Genomic DNA, 9,424 nt, shown 5'->3' on the forward strand with positions numbered 1-9,424 from the left:
TCCATTGCAGTACTTTGCTGCACATGTAAGTGCAAGAGATCCTGAAGCACTCACTCATCATGGGAAAGTACCAATGTGTTTCTTCGTTGGTTGATGGAAGAAACATCTTACAAAAACTCTCCAGATTATTGACTTTTTAAAGTTTTTCTAGGAAACGTTTTAGATGAATGCTTATTAGCCTTTGTCAGTATGGACTTTTGCAAAGTGTCTCTGTGGCGCAATCGGTTAGTGTGTTTGGCTATTAACCAAAAGGTTGGTGGTTCAATCCCACCCAGGGACTTAATTAACCTTGTGATCAGATTTTGGTGATATTTAAGTAGACAAGTCAAAATTTCAAACCTCCTCTTATGGTGTAGGGTACATGGCCTTCTCTGATGTAATCAGAGTTAGATTTGATTCAGTGATTTTATAAAAAACAGCTAGGAAGCACAATTTAGCAGTGGGTTGCAGAGAAAAAAAATATGCTGGCAGAAAAATCCAATCGAGTGATTAAACAGCTCTTCATTTTCTGGCTTTATTTTTATGCTAACAAATTTGTTCTCTGAAAAGTGTCCACAAAGCCAAGTCTCTGATTAACACCTTTGTAAGGATGGTTTTTCACCTATTACTAAATTAAACTTGCTTCATTGGAAAGGCAGCAAGATGCATCCTCATTTCAATGTCTACTGAAATAATACAAGTTGACACCAGGAAACATTAACGCCACTGCATCCTTGCTACTTTCTCATGTGGAAGTCTGTTTAATGTGAAAACAAATGTGTGTGTTTTTTTCAACCTGGAAGCCCAACATCGATTAAGATCGATCTTAAATAGACCCCTGGGTTTTAAGGATAACCATGGTTGAGTCCAATGGTTAATTCACATTGACCGAAGTTCTAATTAAGTCACCTGTGCTCAAGCATGATATCCTTAAAATCTGGATTGCAATGACAGCATTTTGGAACTATGCCTAAGGGTTTAATTTTTACATTTATCCACTGACAATAAATCTACCTACAATATCCCTGTAACTGTTATGATTACAGTATTTCACTAAATAATTTAATTTGCTGAACCTTCTGTAAAAAGAAATATTAAGCTGCTGTAATTCCCAGATGCAGCAAATTTGTTAGCTAGTGGGCAAAACCATGTGCACTGCAGGGATGGGGGGGGGCAGATATAACATTTGCAGAGAGATTTAGGTGGGTTATATTGTTTGTGTGCAGGGTAAATACTGGCTGTTTTGTTTTTACACTGCAATTTAGATTTCAGTTTGAACACACCGCACCAAAATCTAACTCTCTCTGCACATATTATACACCCCCCCCCTGCAGTGTACATGGTTTTAGCTAATAAATTTGCTGCTGTGATCAGATCTGAGTTAAGCCCTATGTATTTGGCACTGGCAAAGGGTTAGAGGCCTTGCTGTAGAGCTCACACCTTTCTTATCATGCATTGTAATATTTCCTATGTCCTGATGTTGTGCTCTCTGCTCCATCCAAGTAAACAGCAATGTAGCATGGCTATCAAAGAGCGTGAAGATTGCAGATTTCCTGGGATTAATGCTAAGGAATGCTATTCCAGAGGCTGCTGCTTTAATTCAAGTGTCACTGGGGTTAAATGGTGTTTTTACCTTAAAAACACAGGTAGAGTATATAGTACAGTGGTAAAGTGGGAGCATGTAGTGCTATTGATTACAGATTTGATGGAGCTTAAACATGGATAAGGTCCATGGCTCTAAGAGTTTATCTTGTGTATCCTTTATTCTTAGTCATGGTCAGATAAGATTAGAAAATACCATTTAAGTGGAAATTTCCTGTTAGCTGTTTTTCAGTTTGCTCAACTGTCTGATTAACTGGTCCTAAAAAAAGGACCAAAGGAGCTAAATTGCCCTGTGATCTAGCTAAATTGCCCCAGTTAAAAAAAAAAAAAAACTAAGCTGCTGTAATTCCTGGATGTTTCCTTACTGCATCAACAGGAAGTGACAAGAAACAATGTAATGTGGAACCGTACAGCAGAAGGGATTGCGGCTACCCCACAATAAGTGCAGCGGAATGTAAGAAGAGGCATATACAGTGTGGTGTGGCTGTAGATGAGCTTAGTGGTTTCTGTTAGAGTTCTTCTACTTCTAACTACTCGTACATAAATGAGTAAGCCGCCGATTTATTAAACCTGGTGAAATGATAATTTGCATGGTGATAAAGTACCAGCCAATCAGCTCCTAATTGCCATGTCACAGGCTGGGTTTGAAAAATGACAGTTAGGAGCTGACTGGCTGGTACTTTATCACCTTGCACTTTATCAGTTCACCAGGCTTAATAGATCTGCCCCAATGTTTCAAAATGGAATGCATCAAGAGAACGGTGTTGGTAGTATAAAACTACCTACAGCACCTGGTATTCCCAGGTGGTCTCACATCCAAGAACAAACCAGGCCTAAAATCAGGTGATATTGGGCATATACAGTGTGGTGTGGCTGTAGATGAGCTTAGTGGTTTCTGTTAGAGTTCTTCTACTTCTAACTACTCGTACATAAATGAGTAAGCAGCCGATTTATTAAACCTGGTGAAATGATAATTTGCATGGTGATAAAGTACCAGCCAATCAGCTCCTAATTGCCATGTCACAGGCTGGGTTTGAAAAATGACAGTTAGGAGCTGACTGGCTGGTACTTTATCACCTTGCACTTTATCAGTTCACCAGGCTTAATAGATCTGCCCCAATGTTTCAAAATGGAATGCATCAAGAGAACGGTGTTAGTATTGTAAAAATACACACAGCTCCTGGTATTTCCTTGTGGTCTCCCATCCAAGTACTAAAACCAGGACCAACACTGCTCAGCTTCCATGATCAGGAGAGATTGGGCAAATCCAGTGTGCTGTGGCTGTAGATGAGCTGGTGGTTTCTGTTACAGCTCTTCTACTTCTAACTTCTGGTACATAAAAGAATACATGTAAAAATTAAATGTACCAAGAAAATGGTGTTGGTAGTTTAAAAACACCTAAAGAATCTGATACTACCAAGCAGTCTCCCATCCATGTATTAACAAAGTCCAATACTGCTTTGCTACAAAAATCAAATGAGATTGGGCATATCCAGTGTGGTGTGGCTTTAGCTAAGCTTTGTGGTTTCTGTTAGAGCTCTTCTACTTCTAACTACTGGTACATTAATGAATATGTATAAGGTTGTAGTTTATCCAATATGCCTTTACTACCTTACCTTTCAACCCCCCCTCCCTCCCCTCTACTCCTTATAGCTTCCTTTGTTCTCTCCTCCTCGTGTGTGCGTTATTTGTTTTCTCATACGTCCTAGAGGATGCTGGGGTCACATTAAGAACCATGGGGTATAGACGGGATCCGCAGGAGACATGGGCACTTTAAGACTTTCAAAGGGTGTGAACTGTCTCCTCCCTCTATGCCCCTCCTCCAGACTCCAGTTTTAGTATTGTGCGCAGTGATACTGGATGCACTACAGGGGAGCTCTACTGAGTTTCTCTGAAAAGACTTGTTAGTTTTTTTTATTTTCAGGGAGGCTGCTGGCAACAGTCTCCCTGCTTCGTGGGACTTAGGGGAGAGAAGTATGACCAACTTCTAGTGAGTTCAATGGCTCTGCTTCAGGCTGACAGGACACCATTAGCTCCTGAGGGTGCTGATCGCTGGGTACGCCTAGATGCACACTCCCGCAGCCTGCCGTCACCCCCTTACAGAGCCAGAAGACAGGTGAGTAGCAGAAGAACAGAAGACTTCTTCTTCAGTGACGGCATTCTGAGGTACCGAGCAGCGAGCGGAACGCTGCGCGCCATGCTCCCACACAAACACAGGCACTGCAGGGTGCAGGGCACGGGGGGGGGGGGGGCACCCTGGGCAGCATAAATTCCTCACAAAAGGCTGGAAAAAGTGGACATTAGTGCCTGGGCACTGTCCTTACCCCGCTAGCGTAATTAATTATTTCTGAGCGGGACAGATACGCGCCATTACAGCGGCGGGGCTTCTTCCTCACCTCACCAGAACATCTTTAGAGCATTACAAGTCTATCACTATAGAGTTTATTATTTCCCAGACTGTGTACTTTTGGCGCTGGATTGTGAGCTGAAAAATCCTCTGTGTCCCTCTGACAGATTTACTGACGGTCTGTCCCCCATAAGCCGGTGTGTCTGTGGGTACTTGGTATATGTGTGTCAACATGTCGGTGGCTGAATGTTTTTCCCAAGAGGAAACTATATTAGGAATGCAGACATATGATGGTGGCCCTGTTGGCACCACCAATAACTGACTGGGTAAATGTTTCAGTAATATCAGAGTAAGGTTGGATAAATCTGTGTCCCAGACACAGACGTAGAGAATAGATGTGATATTCATGGCTATGTTTCTTTTCCCTCAGGCCCCGCTTGGTCGCAAAAATGTTATTTTGCCCAGTTACTACACACTGATACTGACACGGATACTGATACTTATGTCGACCATAATGTTTCCTGATTAGATCCAATATTGGCAAGGAGCATTCAGTACATGATTGTGGATATTAAGGACATATTAAAATCACTGAAGACCCTGCTGTTCCTGACAAAGGGGTCTATATGTATGTATATATAGATATATAATGAAAGCTGATGTAACGTTCCTCCATCTCTGTTTGAGAAAGTCTGGGCCAGCTCGACAAGATGGTTTCAAATCCCCAAAAGGATTCTGGTTGTTTATTCATTTCCCGCCGCGGACAGAATAAAGTGGGAGTCACCCCCTGTTCTGCACGGGGCCCTGTCACAAATCCAGCGGATCGTATGCAGGAAGCTACATTATTTCTAGTTATGTAACCACGGGTACATTACTTAGACCTGCCATTACATGTGCATGGGTGAGTAGTAATATTCAAGAATTGGTCGAATACCTTGTCATCCGATATAGATACCCTGGAGAGATGGGATACTCCTTACGTTGTATCATATCAAGGACACTGCAGCATACTTACGTGAGACTGCAAGGGATATAGGACTCTTGAGTTCACGGGCCAATTTCATGGCAGTGTCGGATAGGAGGGCATTGTGGATTCACCAAGAGAATGCTGATGCTGACTCCAAGAAGAAAGGGAGTCTCTTCCCTATGAAGGTGAAGCCTTGTTTGGTGACTGCCTAGTTAATTTGATCTCGGCAGCTCCCGCAGGTAAGTCAACCTTCTTGCCCTATGTTCCCTCCCAACGGATGAAGACGCATCATTATCTGATGCAGTCATTTCGGCCCAATAGATATGCAAGAAGTTAAGATTCCCCTTTCTTTGCAGGTAGAGGAAGGAGAAGAGAGAAGAGGTCTGCATCCTCTTCAAGATCGCAGGAGCAGAGATCATCCTCTGCTTCTGCCAAATCCACTGCATGACGCTGGGGCTCTCTTGCAGGAGCCCGCACCAGTGGGGGCACGTCTAAAACTCTTCAGTCAGTTCTGGATTCATTCGGACATGGACTCGTGTGTTTTACAAATAGTGTCCCAAGGGTACAAACTGGGGTTTCAAGATGTTCCCCCTCACCGATTGTTCAAACATTAAGTTACTGTGCTGTTCCTGGGTTATATAGCGCTGGGGTATGTGCTGGCATACTCTCTCTCTGTCTCTCCAAAGGGCCTTGTGGGGGAAATGTCTTCAGTAAAAGTATTCCCTGTGTGTGTGGTGTGTCGGTACGCGTGTGTCGACATGTCTGAGGAAGAAGGCTATATTAGAGAGGAGCGGGAGCAAATGAACGTGGTGTCTCCGCCGACACCTGATTGGATGGATATGTGGAATGTTTTAAATGCTAGTGTAAACTCATTGCACAAAAGATTAGACAAGGCAGAAGCTTTGGGACAGTCAGGGTCTCAACCAATGCCTAATCCTATGTCGCAGGGACTGTCAGGGTCTCATAAGCGCCCACTATCCAGATGTTGACACAGATACCGACACGGATTCTGACTCCAGTGTCGATTACGATGATGCAAAGTTACAGCCAAAATTGGCAAAATACATTTGATATATGATTATGGCAATAAAAGATGTTTTGCACATCACAGAGGAGCCCCCTATCCCTGACAAGAGGGTACATATGTACAAGGGAAAGAAGCCTGAGGTAACCTTTCCCCCCTCACACGAGCTGAACGAGTTATGTGAAAAAGCTTGGGAATCTCCTGCAGATTTCCAAAAGGATTCCCCTTTCCCATCAACGGATAGGTTACGATGGGAATCCTCCCCTTGGGTGGACAAAGCATTAACACGCTTATCCAAGAAGGTAGCCCTCCCGTCCCAGGATACGGCTACCCTCAAAGAGTCTGCTGACCGCAAACAGGAGATTACCCTGAAGTCCATTTATACACATTCAGGTACCTTACTCAGACAGGCAATTGCGTCGGCCTGGGTGTGTAGTGCTGTAGCGGCATGGACGGATACCCTAGATAAGGCTACTATTTTATTGCCCCTGGGGCATATAAGAGATGCTGTCCTATATATGTGTGTATGCAAACTACAGGTGGTGCTGCAGGGCTCACACCCTTTTACTTGTCTTGTAGAGCAACTCTGGAGCTGTTACTGGGTGCAGCTGCTGCAAGAAATCAGCTTGAATGCTTCAGGGGCTTGGGCATGGCCGACATGAGCCCCACACTGATGGGGGTGTATAAAGCGATCTAGGGGTCATCCAAGCGCAACCCCACAAAGGCCGCCATGCCCTGCGTGACCATTTTCTCTTTTCATATGCAGACGAGGGTTGCAGCCAACTATGCCCATTGCTTGGATGACATCACCGTATGCAAATCCGTCTGCTGCAGACCTTTCCCCAGGAATGCTTGTACTAGTTGTTGCATATGGTTTGATGTTTGAGGGTGCTTCAGTATTAGGCAGCCTTCCGCCCTCTCATGTTCATCTGAAAATATGTGGTCTCCCTGCAGTTCCCTTGTGCTTCCTCAGTTGAATCTCCTTAACTTGACGGGTGTGTGCCCGAGCAGCCGCCCTCCACAGCCCTATCCCAGCACATGCTTTTCTTGCGTATGAGATCTCTTGATCATGAAGATAGTTCTCACAGGGTGAGGTTCATCCATTACATTTTAAAGTAGGAAGGTACAAATTACATATTCAAATTACATATATGTGCTGGATTCAAATGTTTTCCCCCCTTCCTTTCTCAATTGTGCCCATCAGCAGCTATTCTAATGTTGCTGCCAATGGGTGTGACACATTCATTTCTTCTGTGGGGTACACTGGACTCCACAAGGATTCAGATTGGGGTGTAGAGTAGGATCTTGATCTGAGGCACCAACAGGCTCAAAGCTTTTGACTGTTCCCAAGATGCTCAGCGCCCCCTCCTCTATAACCTCGCTTCCATGAACAGGGAGCTCAGTTTGTAGTTGGTGCCTTCAGTAGCAGGCCACTTAAGAGGGGGCTGCCTCAGGCAGCCTATTCTTAGCTATTAATTTTGACAAGAAAAGAAGAACTTTTTTTTATAAGAATCTACAAGGGCTGCAGCAGGCTAGGTCTAATAGACATCTTTACTGCAGCTCCATCACTCCCAGCGGCGCAGTATACTCCCGCGCCCTGGTTGCTGGGTCACTGCAGCGGAGGCTCCGGTTTCTTCCTAAGGTAAGTCACACACACACCGCCCTCCGGGATCACGAGGCCGCTGATGAAAGGGAGGTAAGGGACTTCTGTGCCCACACTATACCGTGATCCAGCGTGGCTGTAGGGGGCGGGCCATGTGCGCACTGGCGTGGACACTGATTACTGGGCAGCTGCTCCACTAGCCACCAGGGACAGTTAAGGAGCACAGCTCTGGGGGGTTTTCTCTTATATTAACCCCATTTTGTACTACCCGCAGTGCATTGTGATAGGTAATAGAGCCTGATTCAGGTTGGATTGCAATCGCAATAAGCAGTCCAACTGCAAAAATTGCTAAGAGCATACGCATGCGCCTGCATTTTCTGCGGCACCCCGCAGTTAATGCGATCGCCTCTGACTGTCAATCTGTGCTGGGGGGGGGGGGGGGGCAGCAACACTCCATTTCCAAGTCGGAGATGGAGCGGTGCGTGGGCAGGGCTTCAAAATGGGGTCGGCAACGGAGAAACAGGAGGCATGGTCAGAGCGGTTGCATGACATCACATGCAGCAGCTGCGATCACAAAAATGGTGGCGGCTTCCTGCGCACACATACAGTCTGCACCAACAGGAGGCTAACCCATTTTTTATGATCACGCTGAACTGCACTGCGACTGCAATTTCAGCGTGGTCAAGAAGGGAGGCGGCATGCTGGGTGGCCCCAGCATGCGAACCAAAGGATTGCAAATTCTGTTACTTAGCAGAATTTGCAATCCTTACTGAATTAGGCCCATTGATTACAAAATTTATTTGTAAATATTTGAAGTTTTTCTTCAGGGACTAACACAAAAGATGCTTGGGGCTACTAACACATGGGTAAGCCACGTAAAGCTTCCCATGGGTCAGTGGCATCACAACGGGGTTGCGGCCCACACCCGAGTGTCACCCGCCAAGGGGGGTGACACCAAAGTGCCGGCTCCTCTTCAGTGACAGAATATGGGTGTTTCACTGTGACATTACGTGCAACACCCAGTTTCTGTCACTGTGCAGGAGCCAGCACCACTCACACACTAGTCCCCGGGTGCAGCACTCAACCCCCGGGATACCCGGAGCAACAAAATGGAGATTCAGGCCAACAGGCCACACCCCTACCTATGAGACCATGCCTCCATTTTACCATTGCGCTGCTTATCTGCGCGCACTGCATTACAATCTCCCTCGCTGCCTCTCTGGGTGTCACCAATGATAGTGACACCTTTGCCATGCTTGTAGCAGCTGGTCCTAAGATCTACGCCTCCAGCCCTGAGTGTTTGCCCTTGTGACTTGTTGATCATCATAGCGAAGCAGATTCTTACAGAAAACTGCAGGGGCTTAGATTAAAAAGAAAAACATTGACGAACCCATCATTTCAGCAACAGGGTCTGCCACACGGCTGACTGAAATGACTGGTTGGTTTGGACCCCCACCAAAAAAGAAGCAATCAATCTCTCCTTGCACAAACTGGCTCTACAGAGGCAAGATGTCCACCTCATCATCCTCCGATTCCTCACCCCTTTCACTGTGTACATCACCCTCCTCACAGATTATTAATTCGTCCCCACTGGAATCCACCATCTCAGATCCCTGTGTACTTTCTGGAGGCAATTGCTGGTGAATGTCTCCACGGAGGAATTGATTATAATTCATTTTGATGATCATCATCTTCTCCACATTTTCTGGAAGTAACCTCGTACGCCGATTGCTGACAAGGTGAGCGGCTGCACTAAACACTCTTTTGGAGTACACACTGGAGGGAGGGCAACTTAGGTAGAATAAAGCCAGTTTGTGCAAGGGCCTCCAAATTGCCTCTTTTTCCTGCCAGTATACATTCGGACTGTCTGACGTGCCTACCTGGATGCGGTCACTCATATAA

The 9,424-nt window shown here is 45.5% G+C and overlaps 1 non-coding gene across 1 annotated transcript; it reads left to right on the plus strand.

Moving 5' to 3' along the window:
• Positions 1-206: 206 nt before the first annotated feature.
• On the plus strand, positions 207-280 carry TRNAN-AUU (transfer RNA asparagine (anticodon AUU)). Its single transcript has one exon. It is a non-coding gene; the product is annotated as a tRNA-Asn (tRNA).
• The last annotated feature ends 9,144 nt before the right edge of the window (positions 281-9,424 follow it).

Source organism: Pseudophryne corroboree, unplaced genomic scaffold (assembly GCF_028390025.1).
Source record: "Pseudophryne corroboree isolate aPseCor3 unplaced genomic scaffold, aPseCor3.hap2 scaffold_524, whole genome shotgun sequence".
Lineage (NCBI taxonomy): Eukaryota > Metazoa > Chordata > Amphibia > Anura > Myobatrachidae > Pseudophryne > Pseudophryne corroboree.